Source organism: Chelmon rostratus, chromosome 2, assembly GCF_017976325.1.
Source record: "Chelmon rostratus isolate fCheRos1 chromosome 2, fCheRos1.pri, whole genome shotgun sequence".
Lineage (NCBI taxonomy): Eukaryota > Metazoa > Chordata > Actinopteri > Chaetodontiformes > Chaetodontidae > Chelmon > Chelmon rostratus.
Genome location: NC_055659.1, coordinates 26,865,613 through 26,883,448, shown reverse-complemented (window position 1 = coordinate 26,883,448; position 17,836 = coordinate 26,865,613). Strand labels below are relative to the sequence as shown.

At 43.6% G+C, this 17,836-nt stretch overlaps 1 protein-coding gene across 2 annotated transcripts in view; it reads left to right on the top strand.

Moving 5' to 3' along the window:
* The first annotated feature begins 5,653 nt into the window (after positions 1 to 5,653).
* The window catches only part of LOC121625056 (band 4.1-like protein 1), a 74,179-nt gene continuing 61,996 nt past the window's right edge, over positions 5,654 to 17,836 (top strand). For both annotated transcript variants that reach the window (XM_041963113.1, XM_041963096.1), the window contains exon 1: positions 5,654 to 5,748. The gene's annotated coding sequence lies outside the window, so the exon portion shown is untranslated. The remainder of the gene's footprint in view (positions 5,749 to 17,836) is intronic.

Sequence of the window (17,836 nt, the reverse complement as noted above, 5' to 3'; positions counted from 1 at the left end):
CTAACTTGCCCGCTAGCCAGCTAGGCCACTGGCTAGCAAGTCCCACTTAGTGCTTTTAGTCCTACACAAGTCATTTTGAAGCCTTCACCAAATCTTAGCACCACTTCTTTTGACACATTAATAATTGGTAATACTCTGTATTTTTCAAAAATAAATGCTTTTAAACATCAAATCAAACAATCAAATTAATCAGGTGTGCCTCTGTATATTGTAGCCTATGATAATGTTTTTCTGAGCTTAAGTGTGACTGTATAAAACATGGATGTTGTCTCTGCAGTGTCACCCACAGGTTTCTGAAGAGCCTTTGTGAAGCTGGGTGGCAGTGGCTTCAGCCTGACTCTGCCAAACTCCCGGCTAATCCAAAAATGGGCAAAGAGGTGGAGTGTGGGTGGAGCTGAGGCAGGCCGAATGAAGCCTGGTTGCTGAGACCTACTCTCTAGCTGTCACTCAAAGGGGCCACGGCTATATATAACTGTGAGCCTTGATATAATTTAAACAAGTGAGTCATATTAAAATTCACTTCTCCACATGAACAAGGAAATTGGCTATAGAGGCCAAAACCATGCATTTCCTGCTGTAAAGTTGGGCTTTTTAATATTTGATTTTGGAGCCAGCACTCAAGAGGCCAGTTGAGGAACTGCAGTTTTCGACACTTCCATTTCATTTTTCAGACCTGGAGGTTGCCGCTTGGTTCCCATCCATTTGCATTTGCTGTAATCTAACTTTTAACTTTTGGACTTCGGGAGGACATCCAGCTATACAGAGTGAAAAGGCTAAAGTCTGAACAGCTGGATAGAAGAATGCCTGGAAATCGATGCGCTGCAGAAGACTGTAGTAGGCCCATCCGTTTGTATGCCATGTAGCTGCATTCCCTCTCCATTAAAGCGCAATCGCAAGAGGAAGTTGGCTCACAATCAGCCATCAGTCTGGTTCATTTGTCATCAATATGCATCATGCATGGGCTACTGCAGTATGCCACTGGCTCCATCTGACCAGTGGCATATCACTAAAACTTCTTTCAAGAGCAGATCATTATTGCCTAAGATGCTGGTGTGACCGTGGGCACTCACACACATTCATTTAGGACTTTTTTCATGGAGGTATGAAATACTGCTCGGATTCTGAGCGCAGTTATTGATCCTAACCCCTTCCATATTGAGGATGGTCCTAAAACAAAAAGTCTTCTATACACTGCTTGCTTGTCTATTCATTTGCCCCAATTGGAAAAACACTGTATCACCAGCTCATAACACTGACTGGAGGATGCAATGGCTAAAAGCGTACTAATGTATACTCCAGAAAGTTTTATAAGCTCTGGAAACCTTTTCTATCCTTAGACAATGCCTGAGTAAAAAGCACTTCTAATGAAAATGACCTCCTTGGCTCTACCTGTCATGTATACCCTTTTAGTCTGCTGGCTCTTTAAAGTCAGTAGCAATTCCAAACAGTTTATTTTCAACACTTTTAAGTCAGACTGATGACTCTCCAGTGCCCGTCAGTGTGAATGTGAGCATCTGTCTCTTTGTGTGAGTCATGTGGTGGACTACCTACTTGTGTTTCCCTGCCTCCCGCCCAGTGCGTGCTGGGATAGAAAACTGTGCAGGTGAGGAGGGAGGAGAAGCGAATAAAATAATTATGATGCTCTGTCCTATTTAAAAAATGTCACCAGAAGCTGCATATCTCAGAAAACATGCAGCATCATTGCTTCTCACGGAGTATTCGTCCTGTCTTTAATTGACAATCTGAGCTAATAGCTGACACCAGCAGAATCCTAAAAGCCTGTCTGAAGGATCTCCCATAGATTATCTATCAGCTCTTATTTTGGGGAGCACCAGCCCAAACTGCCCTGGAGCTGTGCAGAAGGTGATGGATTAAAGGTAGATGATGTCTATCCAGGATTTGTGTGGTTTCAGCTGTTTTTGTTGTCTGCAGTGCTTCCACTGTCCTGCCAATTGGGCGTTTGCCTGGAGCCAAAGAAACCCTGCTTCCACAGAGTCAGAAACTGACAACTAGTTTACACTACAGCATCATTTAAATGCAGTCATGCTTGTGGTGTGCCTCCCTGCTACTATTAATCACCAAATAATTTAGTTGATGTGTGTTTTGGTGTCATAATGTTTCTTCATGGTCTGAATGCAGTGTAAGAGGCTTTTCAACACTGACAAGAGTAAAGTGTTGACAGAAACATTGATTATTTGTGTGTTTTGTGGCATGAAAATATTCTCATTGTGTAACGAGCAGTTTGAGAGCAGGCTGAAGAGCAGTATTTCCCAGCCATGTCTGGTTTGGAGCCTGTTTCGCCTCTTCCAGCATTGATGCTGGGTGTGGCTGGGCGTGGTCAGAAGTGTGTGAGGGCACCTGTAACCCCTCCCCACGGTACGAAGTTCAACAAATAGAGGTCAGCAAAAGAACACATTTTCAGGAAGTGCTGCGTTGTCCTTTCAGGACTTAAAAAAATATGTATTTCAGATCTATAGCTGCTAAAAATAGTATTTTCAAATATTTCAACTCAGCACCACCTAGTGGTAGAATCCTGAAAGGCATCGCCAATTGCTTACCACCAGGACAGTTGCTCAGAGTTCCTAAAGGTAGCTGGTCAACAGCAGGCCTATCCAGGACACATACATTACACAAGGACACCTTGTCACTTTACAGTTTAATAAATGTAACATCATTTATCATATCAATCTATGCACAGATTAAGCTGACCATCTCTCCTACAGCAGCTGCAAATCGATCAGCTTCAGCAATAAAACTAAACTTCCTTTTGGCTTCTTTACATATAGGCAGTCTTACAGACTTTCCTGATGGCATTAGCGTAAAGGAGTCATAGAGGACATGTGTAACTTAAAATGTATAATAATACCAGTCATTTGGATCACATAAAAACTCTATGCATAATGGCTTTAACTTGGGACCTATTAAAGGTGTGCTTGGAGTTGATAACAGTCACAGTATACTGGCATGTAGAAATGGAAGTGTAGCATACAGATGGATAAGGTAATATTTCTGTATATAGTAAAATACCTTACGAATATTACTTTTTCTTTCAGGAAAGAGAACATTTTCACAGCTTCCCCATAGATTGTGAGCTCCAGAGCAGGCTAGCAATGATATCAAAGTATAATAGCAACCTCTAACAGCATCCATCCTGGAGTCAAAATGTATGAAAAGTTTGATTTGCTGGCTGAACCCAAGTCAGCAGAGCCAAGTCACGTCTCTGTGCTTACTCAGCCGGTTTGGACAATTAAATTGTGACCATAGGACACCCAGCATCAACTTATTTACATTTTAATATGTGGTTGTGCTTGGATATGCATCATTACTGTGCTCTGCACATTTCTTTAATGTTCATGTGTTTGTGACTTTCCTCCAAGGCCTGACCATCATCTCTTTACACCTCCAGCTCCTCACCTGCACTGGTATTTCCCACTGCAGACAGAGGTGCCTCATCAATGAATAGACTGGCTTTGAAGTAGTTACAATTGATTTGTCAGTTCACAGTTTAAACAATCGTATGTGTGGAAGAGCCTTAAAGCGTAGATCAACGGGCAAATACTTGAAGTATTTTCATCTTTGTTGGCTCATACAGTATGGTGTATTCTGCCCTTAGGTCCATTGGTTTAACAACAGCCAGAGCACAGCATATGGCTTTGAATTCATGCTTGTACTGTATGTCCTTGAGGTAGAAGTGCTATTAGTAACACAGGTGTCACACTCTGAATCAAAAGCAAGTGGCCCTTGACACCCATAAAGCAGACACCTCAGAACTGTGCATATATTTGAACCCTGGGTTTCTTTTTTTTTTAAATGGCAATGATTTGTTTATGTCTCATGGACTCTCAAACACCTCTCAAGATGAACAAAGTTAGATGAGACGTTGCAAAATGTATAAATCTCAGCCACTACACCACAAGGACGTTTACAGTCAGCGGATGCTTTTTTTACCTTTAGTTCGTCACCCATCTAAAGATCAGAAGTTATAATAAGTAATAAACATGACCAGATTAACCTGCTTGGGGGGCTCGGGGTGAAGATATACTGCTAGGCCCCAATTATTATCTGGCTATTTTTAGCTGCTAATGTTTCACTCTGTTCACCAGCTAGCCCCTAACTTTGCCTGTCTGCTGTTTGGTGCTGAGCAGGTAGTGCTCAGTGTGTTTTCAGAGCTTTTTCACTGAACAGCTGCCTGCTGCTGCAGGAACGGTGAAAACAGTAAAGGTGTGGGCTGTGAAATCAAAACAATCAGCTGAAAGACACTAAAATGCAACGTAGAGCTGAAGGGCTTTAAAGGGTCTGGTAATCCGCAGTCATGAGGTCAGTGCGCTCCATTGTTGATATAAAAACATTGATTTACCTGCTTTAACCACACGACTTTGAGAATGCACAAAGCACAATACTGAAATAATGAGGGTCTGGGAACGAGATTATTTTTGAAAGGGGGATTTCACAGATTTCACACACCAGAGTCTGTTTACAGGTCTTGGGGAGTACTGCTGCATGTGAAAAAAGGTGCACTGTGGGAAATGTAGGCTCAAGAGTTTGACAAGGAAGAAGTATGAAGTGTGAAATTATGTATATCATTTTGTTTGTTTATGCAATGCGCACCTAATGCATTGCATAATTATCATCATCATTATTATTACTACTATTATTATTACTACATTATCATGTAACTTGATATTGATGTTGTGCGTTATTGTACATATCTCCAAATAAATATTTAATCAAATTAACACAAATCAGCCTCGGCACAAGACATATTAGATATAAATACAATTCCACTGTGCTACAGTGGAGTGTTTACAGCGTGCAGTGAGCGCGCTTGTAGTGACCTTGTATGTTTAATATATGGGGTCATGGTTATTTCTCTGTACTGCTTTAAACCGATACGATTCTGAGCTACTGCATGCTAGCCCTGCTTTTGTAAGGGACTGACAGTGATGAATCAAATCAGCAACCTACCCCCTCATCAGCGGTTAATTATATCAAACCCAGCTTGCCTCAAAATAATATCTTGTTCATTAACCAGGCACAATGGGGAGCTGATACCTGCGCATTTCACGGGTTTGCAGCGGCGGGGGACTCGGGGCGCGCTGCCCTTTGTGCTCGTAAATTCCATCATGTCTGTATGCAAAGGTGAGGGAGTTACGGCTGCGTGTTGTCAGCAGTGGACTTAGTGATGAAATCAAAGGGATGGTGCGCCATCCTGACGACACTGCGCGAAAGAACAGCAAGCCCCTCTGATGTAGCGCCGGGGCTTTAAATATTTCAGCAGAAGCCTAAAAATGAAACATCTTCACTCGCTCGCCAACACATTCCAGAGATACATTTCTCATGTTGTTGCCTCTTTCGTGACAAAATTCCTGACAGGTCCCTGAACGCGGCTTGTGTCACCTTGCCGGCGCGTCTTTATTGAGATTTGACTACTTGTTGACAGAAAGGAGCGTTTTTGCAGGTACGACACAAGCGTTGTTCGGCTTTACGCATTCCGCCTGAACACAGCCTGACTGTATACGTGCGTGTGTGTCTTCCTCCCTCCTGCCTCCCTGCATCTGACAGGGTCCCTCCCTCTTTCTCTCTCCTCCTCCTCTACCTCCTCTCATTAGGCTTTTCACCGGCAAAACACCGACACACTCCCTTTCCCTGAAACCGGGGAATAAACACGGAGCGGCGGCAGGAGCAGGATTGACCTCCCCCGGTGCGCACCATCCATGGTCCTCCCCTGGATGTCTGTCTGACAGGAGGGTATGTTGAAATATTCCTGTTTCCCCTCTGCCAACGTGCTCATGTCGTTAGAAGCCCGGGCTTGGTTGTGTCAAACGATTTGTTGAATGTCGGGCTTTAACGTTTGCGAGATATTTCCCGTGTATTTGTCCGTTTTACGCATGATTCGTCAATGATTGCGGCGCTTTGTTTTATTCGCTTTGTGCTTTTGGCTGCTGCATTGAAAATGTCTTTTTTCTAGAGCTGCAGCTGTTATAAAAACCATCATTTCATAACGCGCATGGACTTTGCCCGCTTGCGTGCTGTCCTCCACCGGGAGATGAATCTTACAGTGGGAATGAAGCAGAAGCAAGTTGTAGCGTCGTTTTGTGCCCGCTGGCCCAGTCACTGTTGACGTCCCACCTGAAAACCTGCAGCCAGGCAGCTAGACCCCTCCAGTGTCCCCTCCTCTGCTGCCTGGACAGCCTCTTCACACAGGGTCTTCTCACACACAGGCCTTCACTCTCGTTTAGGATTTGCCATGTCCCTCCAAGTTGTGCAGGTCTTCGGAGATCAGCTGTTGTCTGCTCCTTTCAGTTTGTGTCTCAGCCTGTCAGATTAAACTGGATCTGCGTTTGGCTTAGTCAGTGTATGCTCCAACACACCCAGCACTAATTATGCAACAGCCACATTGACAGCTGCACATACAGGCTTGGGACTTGCACAGTGTTGCCATTGTCACGCTCGCTCACCAACACCTGTGCTTTGCCCACACAAAGTGGTTGAGTTTGCTTTTAAAACACACTTAAATGAATCCGTTAATAGATTCAGGCTCTTCCTGTTGCTCACAGTGTAATAGCATGTCAGTGGTGTGTAAATGGTGTAAAATACAGGCTTCAGCTGAACGCTGTGGAGACATTTGGCAGAGGTGAAGCAGCACTCCGCCTGCGTGCTCAGGCAGGTCCATGTATGGAAATTGGCTCACCTTTGCCCCCCCTGGCTTTCACCAGTTTTGTGGAGTTATGTACAGTACTGTAGAAGAATGTTGCAGCACTGCACAGGAAGCCTTCACTGCCCTGATGCTTTGCTTGGACTTTTATATTTCTTTAAGTCTCCTGCAATAAACTGTGCAAATAATGTTTTCAGGCTCTGTTCTGTATTAAGACCACTTATTATATGATATTGCTTATTGTGTTTGCTTGTCATGTCCCACTGTTTGTGCATGTTGGAGTGTGTGAGTGTAGCACGGTTCGTCTGCAGTGTTGTGGCCTGCTGCCTGTCGCCGTACAGGTGGGCTTATGATACTTCGTCACACTCTTCCTCCAGGCCGCACACCCTGTCAGCCTCTTCCAGCAGACCTGCTGTCACACAGCATCCGTGTCGTTAACATCGGCCACACTCCTGTGCCTGCTGTGTCCGCCTGCCAGCCAGCCTTCCTCTGAGTACCACCTGATGCCCCCCCCCCCAACTGCCAGGGAGCCATTACCTCATCACAGCACCAGTTTCTCCACTGTTTGCTCATCGGTGCTCCGACATGAATTTGTGATCGGACACATCAAAAAGAGTCAAACTCAAAGATTCTGTATGGCCTTTTCTTATTACCACAGTGTGCGTGTGCACAAAAGTCTCGCTGCTATTGTAGCGTGTACATGTCGGTGTTTGTGTGTGAGTTCAGATGCCCGAGGGTGCTGCTGGGATTTCACAGCCCAGCATGCTGCCTGCCACCATTTGCAATTCAAATGAGCATGCATGAGGCATCCAGTGAGGCTGAAGCAGCCCTCCTCTCCTCTGTGTCTCATTGGAGGCAATCACTCCTCCCTCTTGCGAGTTAACTCAGCCATTTCTTATTGACTTCACCTTTGGAAAAAGCGAGCAGTTAGTGGCTCCTCTGTATGAAACACAGGAGGAATATTTTCAGGTGGCCACTGAGTCATAGTTTATTTTGTTTATACTGTAGCTCCTGGCACAGGCTCGGACCGCTGACCGTTGTGTGGGGTCACCTTGATGTCACCACTGATGATGCCAAGGCATGCAACAAGTCGTCTGTGCGTGCATGTTTGCGTCTGTTTGACTGTCACAGCTTTTAGCCCAGGTGAATGTTCCGACCCGCCGTTCAGCTGGACCAACAGTTTAGTGTGGTCACGTCTCTTCTGCCTGCTGAACACCAGTGACTAATCACACGTGCGTGCACAGAGACAGGACTAGACATGTATCAGCCCTGATTTGATACTAAATAACCGTTCATTGTGTTTCCGTTCTGTCGTTTGCTCTTTCTAAAGTCGTTTTCACTGATAATGGCAGAGTGTGTTTTCCCTGCACAACATTCAGATTGCGTACCCAGACACAGGGGGATTCACAGGAAACAATGCATGCATGTACCAGACGTGATGCAGAAGAACAAAGCGTTCATATTTACCATAATGGAAGACATGAACGTCTTCTTCAGAGTTCTTTATTAGGAAAAATGCCACACAATAAACCCTCTCAGCCCTTGTTTTTCCCCCAGTGGTACATACGCATGTCATTTTTGAAAGGAGCCTGTTTTATTAAAACACTTAAGCTGTTACGGCTTGTGAATTGAACCAAGAATGAAATCTTAAAGAGCTACTCCTGTGATTTACTGTAACTGTAAAGTTGGAGGACTTGTAAGAGTCAGAATTAGGAAAAGAATGATGATGGGGGTGGGCGATGTGGCCATAATCTTCTATCACGGTAAATGTAATTTTACATCACTGTAAAGGTATATATCATGGTAACAACACTTAAAGAGTTAAAAACAGAAGGCGCAAACAGTAAAACTAACTTTCTTTCATTATTGCCACCAACTGTTGCTCTCAAGTCAAGAAAGAATGTGGTAAACAGTCCTGCTGCCCAAATCACATGACCTCAATATATAGCAGAGACACTAAAGCAGACGATGTGCACAGCATCCAAGAGTCCAATAGCATGCAGGACGAGGAGGGCTCATCCGTACTGATGACTGTTTTTGCATTGATATCAGCACTACATGTATTACAATACACAACACACACACAAGCAGAAAAGAGTCCGAAGCAGCTACACTCTGTGCAGTGTCATCAACACACCCACTTGCTCGCTGTGCAGCAGTGCATACTCTGTGAATGACAGTGTGTAAATATGGCTTAAGGGCTAGCTCACCAAGTGGAAACGGTACTGCCAAATCTCTACCTGTGGTCACATCTGTGCCATCGCACGATATAAACCATTACATTTCATCAGACTTTAGAAAACTTCTCCAGTGCCACAGAAGACAGTATACAGCTGTTATCGTGGCTGCACAGCAACCTGACCTGTATGTGTGAAACCAGTGGAGTGGCCCTTTAAGGTTGATAACTTTAACCCTAAAGCTGTGCTCAGTCTCTGCACAAGAGCATGTTCAGAGGTCAGGCACCACGTGTTGAAGGAAAACATGGAGATTAAATTCTGGGTGAACATGAATACTTACAACTATCCATGTGCAAATCAAACATTGTTTACACACAATGCAACTAATACTGGATACATGATAACTGGGTTATTGATTGTTGGCAGATATCGCTGTAATTGCAGTACTACAGCAGTACAGTGCACAGCAGCTCAGTGTTTGTTTACTTGACATGCACAGAAACCTAATCTTAGACCCAAATCACTGTTTTACATGCTCTTTTATCAGCTTTGTTTGGAATAACCAAAAGAGGATAACGACATTACCGCAGCTGAATCCAACAACAGTAATCGCAGTGGCTGCGCGCTTTTGTTTTACGGGAATTGAATTAAGCCTCATCAGGATGCCGCTTCCGCTGCAGTCCAGTCTAAATCTTGTTAGGGCGCAGTCTTGAACATCGTACTGTTTTACTGTCTGATCTTTAATAGTGTGTCCGGGGGTTTTGAGCTCCACAGTCCGCAGTTATTTGCAGTGGTCAAATGCCTTCTTCATCCTTCTGCCGAGGGTCTCCCCCCAAACCAGTTGCAATCCTGTTGCTGTCTGTCTGATCGGGGCTTTATGTTTAGCTGTGTTTTTACTCACACAGCGACGAGCGATTTATTGCCTTCCTCGGACTGCATCATTCTGTCTGCGCTCGGATGTGAGAAGAGAGAAGAAGAAGCTGTTTCATGCAGTAAGACAGTTTCATTTCGCCGTTCTATTTCCCACCTTCGGTCGTATAGCTCTTCACAGCTGATGAGAAGCGTCACATTGTCCTTCTGAAGGGGAGGCAGCAGGCTTTACCCCGAGCAGCAGCAGCTCAGCCTGCCTCAGCCTGATGATTACAGTGAGTCAGCAGGTTCTCCATTTTTTCCCCTTTTTTCCCCCTTCCTTTGCATACCTACACTTGTCTCCCCCGCTCCCTCTCGACCGCTGCCTTCTTTGAACAAATCCCCTGCCTCTCAAGGATGAGACTCATCATGTGTTGTCTGGCTTTGATCTGGTGCAACGATACCCATAATGCTGCTCATTTTTGCCTCCCCACAGTAAAGCACAATTCATATTTCAGGCAGAGTTGGTTCATGTGGGGAAAGGGAACAGTTGCCACTTCTTGTGGGCCTGTTTATTCTGCCTTCATTGTGGTCTGCAGCAGAAATACTTTTCTCCAGCTATTTTGGCCTCTTCCAACAAACCGAGCCAGCAGCCATTGTTTTCTTTTGGCCACTTCACACTTGGCAATCATTAATTAGAGCCTTTGCATTCAACAGTTGTGGAGGAAGGCTAATTCCGTTGTTGATCTGTGTTCATTTCCCTGATGATTAGAGTCTGTGATTGCCAGGGTCACGCTCATTGTGGAGAGCTGGTGAATTGAGGAAAATGGTCTCTGCTAAGGTCAATTTTGGTGCAAACTATTTATAAATACATAAAAAAGGCCAAAAAGAGGATTAGGAAAAATGGAGTTACCCTGCTTACTGCTTCTGTTACTGAGGAAAAGTTGATTTGCACACATTTATTTCCACACCGTGATAAAGTTGCCCGTTGCAGGTATAGTAAAGTGAAGTTGCTCAGGCTGAACTTGGTTTTTGAGGACGATGGTCCCATGGTAACTGTACTTTGATTAAAGAAGGTTGCTGCTGCTGTGTGTTCACCGAGATACGCCGCTCCACTGAGGAAGGTGGGTGCGCTCTGACCTCTGCAGTATATTTCACTGGTAATTAGACTAAAATATGATTGCGCACAAATGCCCTGAGAATCAGGTGGGTGTAGTCTGCGTGCAGACTGTGGCTGGCTGCCCGCCTGTTGGATAGCACCCACCACTCAGGGATGAGAAACGTGTTTGTCGAGGGTCGTGCTCGCTTTCTGTCTGTGCAGGAGTACGTACGCAGACTACTCCCACTCCCTTCGGGCCTGTCGCGTGTCTTCTAAACTGGTCGGACAGGTCGGAAGGCTGATCCAGGCACAGCCGCAGCCATTACTCCACTCTTTGTACACTCACACTTGCTCTGTGTTTGCTGTTCTCAGTTCTAATCTGCGGACACACGTGACACATGCCTTGTGCGTTGTCTGTGTGGTTCATGCGGCTTGGTTTGTTGCTCCGACTTGATTGTTGCTGTGTTTGCAGCCTAGTGAAGAATCAAACTGTGCACACGCACACACACACACACGCACACACACACACACACACGCACACACAGGCAATCTAGACTACGTGGCAAAAACATACAAGTTGTGTACACACTCATTCTTCTATCCACTCCCCAGCAACACGTCATATTATCAGAGTGTCTGTGAAAAAATATCTGCAGATCTTCTGTATGTGGTGCTCTTTGTTTCAGAATGTCAATATCCATGCTAACCATTTCATACTGGATCATACTGTACTTTCAATATGAGACAGAAATGTGACCATGAATGTACAGTACACTACAATACAATACACACCATGTTTTAGACTATTGGACATGTCCTACTGCACCCTACAGGAAGTCCCAGGCTTCCATTCATTTAACACAGATTAAAATTATCATCTTGTATAGACTTTAAAGCCATTATGCCAGCTGCAGCTGATGATTATTATTATTATCAGTTGATTTGCAGAGTATTTTTTTGATCAGTTAAGCAACCATTTACTATATAAAACAGAAGCTGGTAAAAAATGCCCGCTGCAAGAGCCCACAGCTTGACCAGAAATGTCGACGTCTTCAGACGGTTATTTTGTTTGGCCAACAATCCAAAACTCAGTGATATAAAAAGAGAAAAGCAGTTGTGTATTTTGAAATATTTGCTATTTTTGCCTGATGAATTGACTTGAACCACAAATCAATTATCAGAATAGTTGGTGATTAAATGTTTGATAATTGACTTATCATTTTTTTTTCTTTTAATTAGTTAGATATCATTTGGTTACCTGAAGAATGATTAGAAGAGTCTTTTGAAATTCTCTGGTGGGTTCATGCGCTGTGGGGAAGTTCTGACCCTACAGATCTGACAGTTAACTGACAAACAGGACCCCTTTTTGTCACCTAAAGTTATTTATTGTGATTTATTATCTGACGACATTGCTTGGCAGTTAAATTGTCGTTCAGTTCATTCAGGATTTGTGTCTCAGTCCAGATATTAGGGCTTTCTACCCTGAATACACACTTTAAACTGGATTTTCATGCAACCGTAACAGAACAGAATAATACATTTTCACGGTGATGGATTGCCTTTCTCACGCAACTTTCAAAGAAAAACAAGTCTCCACACTACTATACTGGAAAATTGCATCCAAATTTAAACCTAAGAAAAACACTTGCAATTCGGTTGAAGGCGCCATGATAAATGTTTTGTTGTGAATGGACGAAAAATGACACAAGCTCTGGTGTGATCCCTTTACTCATAAGAATGCATTCCTCCTCTGTTACCTCATTTTGCACTTACAGTGTATCCATCATAGCCGAATCAGCTGCGTGCTCTGTTGTTCCTCTTCACTGCCTTGCTCCTCAGTGTGCCAATAAACGTCCTCTCACCTCATTAATAAGGTTGTTGATTTATAATCAGAGCAGGTGCTTTCGTCCGCAGTCAGCTTCTCTGTGAAATCACACACTGATTTTGCTGCAGCAGTGTTCGGGGGCCTTGTTGGGAGTGTGTCGATACTAGAATACAGTTTACAACAAGTCCCCAAACCAGCAGAGGCATGTAGAGGAAATGTAATGTTTTGGGGTGGTCCACCCCTGCCTGAAAGTGCTGTGCACCGCTTGTTTGATCACTCATTGTGTTGTTAGCGCACCCTGCACAGCACTCTCACTTCTCCTCCCCACCTGCACTCATGAGTTGCGAGGCCACTCCTCACCAGCGGAAGCCGCTCATTGTTTGGGCGTCAGCAGCTCCCTCTCTGATAGCGTTTTTTCAACCGCAGGCTTTTCTCTAATTGTTCCATGGTTTTTCGAGCTTTTTTTTTTTGCTGGCCGGCACAAAATGCTTTCCTGTGCGCATACTGTTCATTCATGGATTCTCTGTCATGCATCGATTTTTTTTTTATGTTGGCAGCGGTAATGAGAGGCTCCTTCATAATTCATGCTATGATTGATGTCCCTCTGGTAGCAGTTTTCATGCTGCAATCTCACCAGGCACTTTTCCGCCAACAGCGCAGAGCACTGCCAAACCCTCCAATCCGCAGATTAAGATGTTTGGTGTTGGCTTTCAGCTGCCATTTCGCAAACCACACTCTGTTGTCCACATAGTAGTAGTTCTTAGCCAGTGACTGACTGTGTAGAGAAAAGTTTACAAGACAACTCTAAAATGTTCTTGAGTGGTTTTGACATGCTTTTCAGCCTTAGTCTCTCTGTGCCTGTCCCTGTCTATACTTAAACAAATAGCATTGAGCTCCTTGTTCAGCATCTTTTCAAATCCTGACACCAATAACACAGAGAGCTCCTGTAGCTTCCTTTCAGCCCCAGCACTGATCCTAATAAGGAGATGAATGGCTCTATACAAACAGTAGAGTGAAGCTGGGGATTGGATGTATGCCCACTGCCTCGCTCTTTCTCGGTGTGCTGACGGTGAAAGGCCTGTTTCAGTCCACTCTGATCTGCTTCTGTTCCTCTGTTGACCTGGTCAGTGGTCGGCTCAGGTGTGGACAGAGGGGGCAACTCCCACAGCTCCTGGACTGGGCAAAGCTAATAGTTTGCTTTAAGTGAAAGGCAAAAAGACACACACACACACACACACACTTGTGTGTGTGTGGTATGTTTAAGAATTGAGTGGCAGTGCTAAAGAAGTCCACACAGGTGGTTTTATTGTGGAGGGAGGTATTGGTCAATGACTGTCAATAAGTAAGTCTCTAAAAACAGGCCAAAAAAGGTCAATTTCCACTGTCTAACATCAGCTCTATCAAAATGTGATCAAAGAAAAAGGAGATTACTGATAAACCCATAAAAACTACAGCTAGCTAGCGTCCTCGCTACTAAAGCTTGCAGAAACAGGTTCAAGTTCCTGTTCAGAAAACACACAAAATGCAGAATGCTGCTCAGTCCCTTAAATCAAAGAAATAGCTAACTAGATTTACTAGCATGCTTTCTATAAGCTTTGGACTCCCATCCACCTATAGCAACCTTCTGACATCACAGAAAAAATATGATTGAGTTACACAGGTCATAGTTTGACAGTCGGTTATTTTCACAGAAGGAAACTGCAAAAATGTTCTTGATTTATCCGTTTGTCCTCTTCCCACTTTTAAACCACACACATCATTGCGGGTATGCTTGCATGGAAGTCATGTTTCCTGGGATTACAGATCGGATCTTGAAAGTCCCAGAGAAACTGCAGCCTTTTGCTTCCGTAATGTGATTTAATTCCACGTGAAACGGAACATGCAGCAGAGTGCAGTTTCAAGAGGGATTTGATCAAATTGCTCATAGATTCGATTTTATGGCTTAAAAGTCAGCGTAAGTCAGTGAAGGATGAGGGTGAAATGAATAAATTAGACCATAACCATGTTCTCTGGGAAATGTCGCCTACATAAACCTTTTCCGACTGATATCCACACAACAGAGCCATGATAAATCTGGGCCTACACAATGGTTAAGTCTGCTTTTATATAATGGGTGGGGTTAGGTGGGTGTGCCAAATCCTGTTTAATTGGATAAATTTGTTGGGTGCAGGATGAATCATCAAAACTATTTTAACGTTGGACAAAAACAGAAAAGAGGGGTGTTAATGCTTCACTGTGTCTGTCCTCTGCACCAACCGCTGGGCCACATGGTCACAAAAAGAATATGCAGTTTGTATTAGATGTGGACAATTTATTGGATGGAGGCACTCTAGTATGTGTGCCACAGAATGCGGGTATGGTGGGTGCAGCCCTGTGCAACAGTAGTGGATGGGAGCTTTAAAAATGCTATTAGGAAAATGACTGTCACACATGGAGGAAGGCGAGACTGTAAGAGAGGACTTGCTGCCGTCTTCATTACAAGGCTGTATTAAGAACCACAATTATGTCAGAAATGGAGGAAAGTGCCTTCAAAGATTGGCCCAAAAGTCTAAAAGCATGTATATAATTCAGTCATGATACAGATTTGTCGATTTTTATGGAAATGATGTCATCCTTTCAGCTCCTTTCAGAAAAAAGAACAGAACTGAATGCTATTGATTCATTTTAGTTCGTACTTTAAATGCTTTCCTAATATTTAGCAGCGTGTAGTGTCTGGCTGAACTGCACATGAAAAGAGCATCAACCCTTTTTCAGTTTTTTTGTACGCGTTTGCAGGTGTTTCACTGCAGCCTTGCACTTGCTTGACAGTATACAAGGAGATGAGAACAGAACACTGTTGCAGATGATTTCTGTGGAGGAATATGAAATCCATGAGCAGCAAAAGACTCTGAATTCTTCACATCATTGTCTTCACTCTTATTTATTTCTCTCCACAGAGAGTGGGAAGCTCTCACCATAAAGTGGTTTGCATTTGCACATGTTGCGTAACAGGAAGGAAAATGTGGGAGTGAAATGGTGCACTGTCACAACATCACTGGGATTATATATATTTCTGTTGGTCCTTGGTAGCAGACTCTACTTCTTTTTTACAGCATATCTGCACACTTGGTGCTTTAATTGCACATAAAGAGAATAAATCATGTGTGAATTTTACCCCGAAAAACAGAGGAGCTCTCTCTCACAGGCCAGGGTTTAAACAGAATGAAACTCCTCGGAGCTGCATTGGGATTCAGCAGCGGCAAACCTAAATCAAGTGTTTCATTTGATTTGGCAGCGTCATATTAACAGCGTGTTTCACACTTTGCAGAAGCAGCCCAGACTGGCGTTGATAGAGTTGGACTGTGTTTGAGGATTGATAAGACAGTGCTTCTGGTCACGTACTGTTTAGCCTCAGAGCAAGCCTGACTCTGTCTCTGCACCTGAGTCATCGCTGCTCACATTCAAGAATTTTACTTTTGCTTAGAAACAGTGCTTTTGACACCACCCTTATTTCAGCCGCTGGCAGTCTGTGAGTTTTACTGATTATTTTCAAGGCCTGTCTGACCTGTAACTGCGATGTCTTTTCATAGGCGGGCGGCCATAGCTTTGGCAGAGGCGTCTTAGTCGCCTCAAACTCTTGACTGCGACTGAAAACTGAAGGGCAGCCTTGGAGTTTCACTCCAATGCTGGAGGTTTAAAAAATAGTTTGACACTTTGAGCAACACACCTTTTTGCTTTCTGTCGGACAATATGTGTGTTTCCATCGACCGGTTTTTAATTACGGAGAATGATCTACTAGATCATTCTACTCGCATAACAGTAGTGGATGGAAACACATACATTTGCATTTCATTTTGCCAATTTTCTGGAAATTTGTTTAGAATTTGCACTACATTTGGATGGAAATCTGATAGGTTAGATGAGAAGATCAATACCACTGTCATTATTGTAGGATAATTTCTTATTAATATATACTATTTTTTTTAGAATATAAAACTTGTCATTAGTGTGTTTAATTAGTGTGAGTGTTAGAAGTTCAGGTGTGTGGATTTTGTTACCTTTAGTCAGAGCCAGGCTAGCTGTCTCCCACTGTTTCCCGTCTTTGTGCTACGCTAACCTCACTGGCTGCCAGCTGTAGCCTTATATTTACTCTACAGCCATGATTTTTTTTATTTTTACAGCCACTTCTCTGTTTTCATTTTCTAAAGGTTTTTAGAACACCTGATGGATGTGACAGATGTGTTTATTGAATGTTGCTGAAGCTGTAAACGGGTAAATGTTTATTCCTGCAAATTGAGGATCTAGTCAGTAATCTGCAGACTTTGTGCTGTTGCTCTTCCATCCACCTCCACGTCGTCTCTGCCAAGATGGGCTGCATGCTGCCATTAGAATCTCCAAATAGACAAACAAACAAAGTTAATTAGGTAACTCAAACGCTGTCTCGATGACACATTTGACATTTCTCTGGGATCGATACGCCCTCACTGCAACTACAGCCCCGCAAACACGATAACAAATGCACATAGAGATGGGTGAAGCGGGGCAACACCATCATCACTCACTTCTCCGTGTTGCTTTGTGTCATCACTTAATCCCGTAACACTCTGCCTGAAAACCACATTCATAATTCATATTTATTACATTCACGTTTTAATATTTCATGTGCGGGGGACCATTTATCTCTTATTGAAGAAATCCTTCTGCGTTCATATTTAGCCCCTTCCTGGAGAAAAATGAACTATAAACGATGCTGGGTAAAACACAGAGATGGATTTCATCAGGAAGTCCCACTTTTCAAGGATCAATGTTTATGTAACCCTAATTCATATTCACATCGTCAAACTGGACTGTAGACTGGAAATCGACACACAGCTCCAGAGATTGAGCAGCAAGCAGACTACCAACAGAACATTCAGTCCAACCACTGTTATCTTGTATTGTGTGCTTGTCCTCAACTCCCACAAACCCTCCCATGCCCTACTCTCTGGTGCTGCAGCTGCCCGTGGCTGATCATATCAGATTTTTCAGACTGGGTTGGATAGTTGGATTTTTTTTAGTTTACTTTAGGAAACTTAATGTCCTCAGAGAGTCAATTTGTGCTCCAGCACATAGTGCAGGTACACACAGCACCACCCAACCAAGCTAACATTGTTAATACATAAATTGCACCCCACCCAAATGGTAAAATCAACAATGCATTAATTGCGCTTTACCAATAAAGCTACCACATCTTATTTAATTGTGTTATTGCC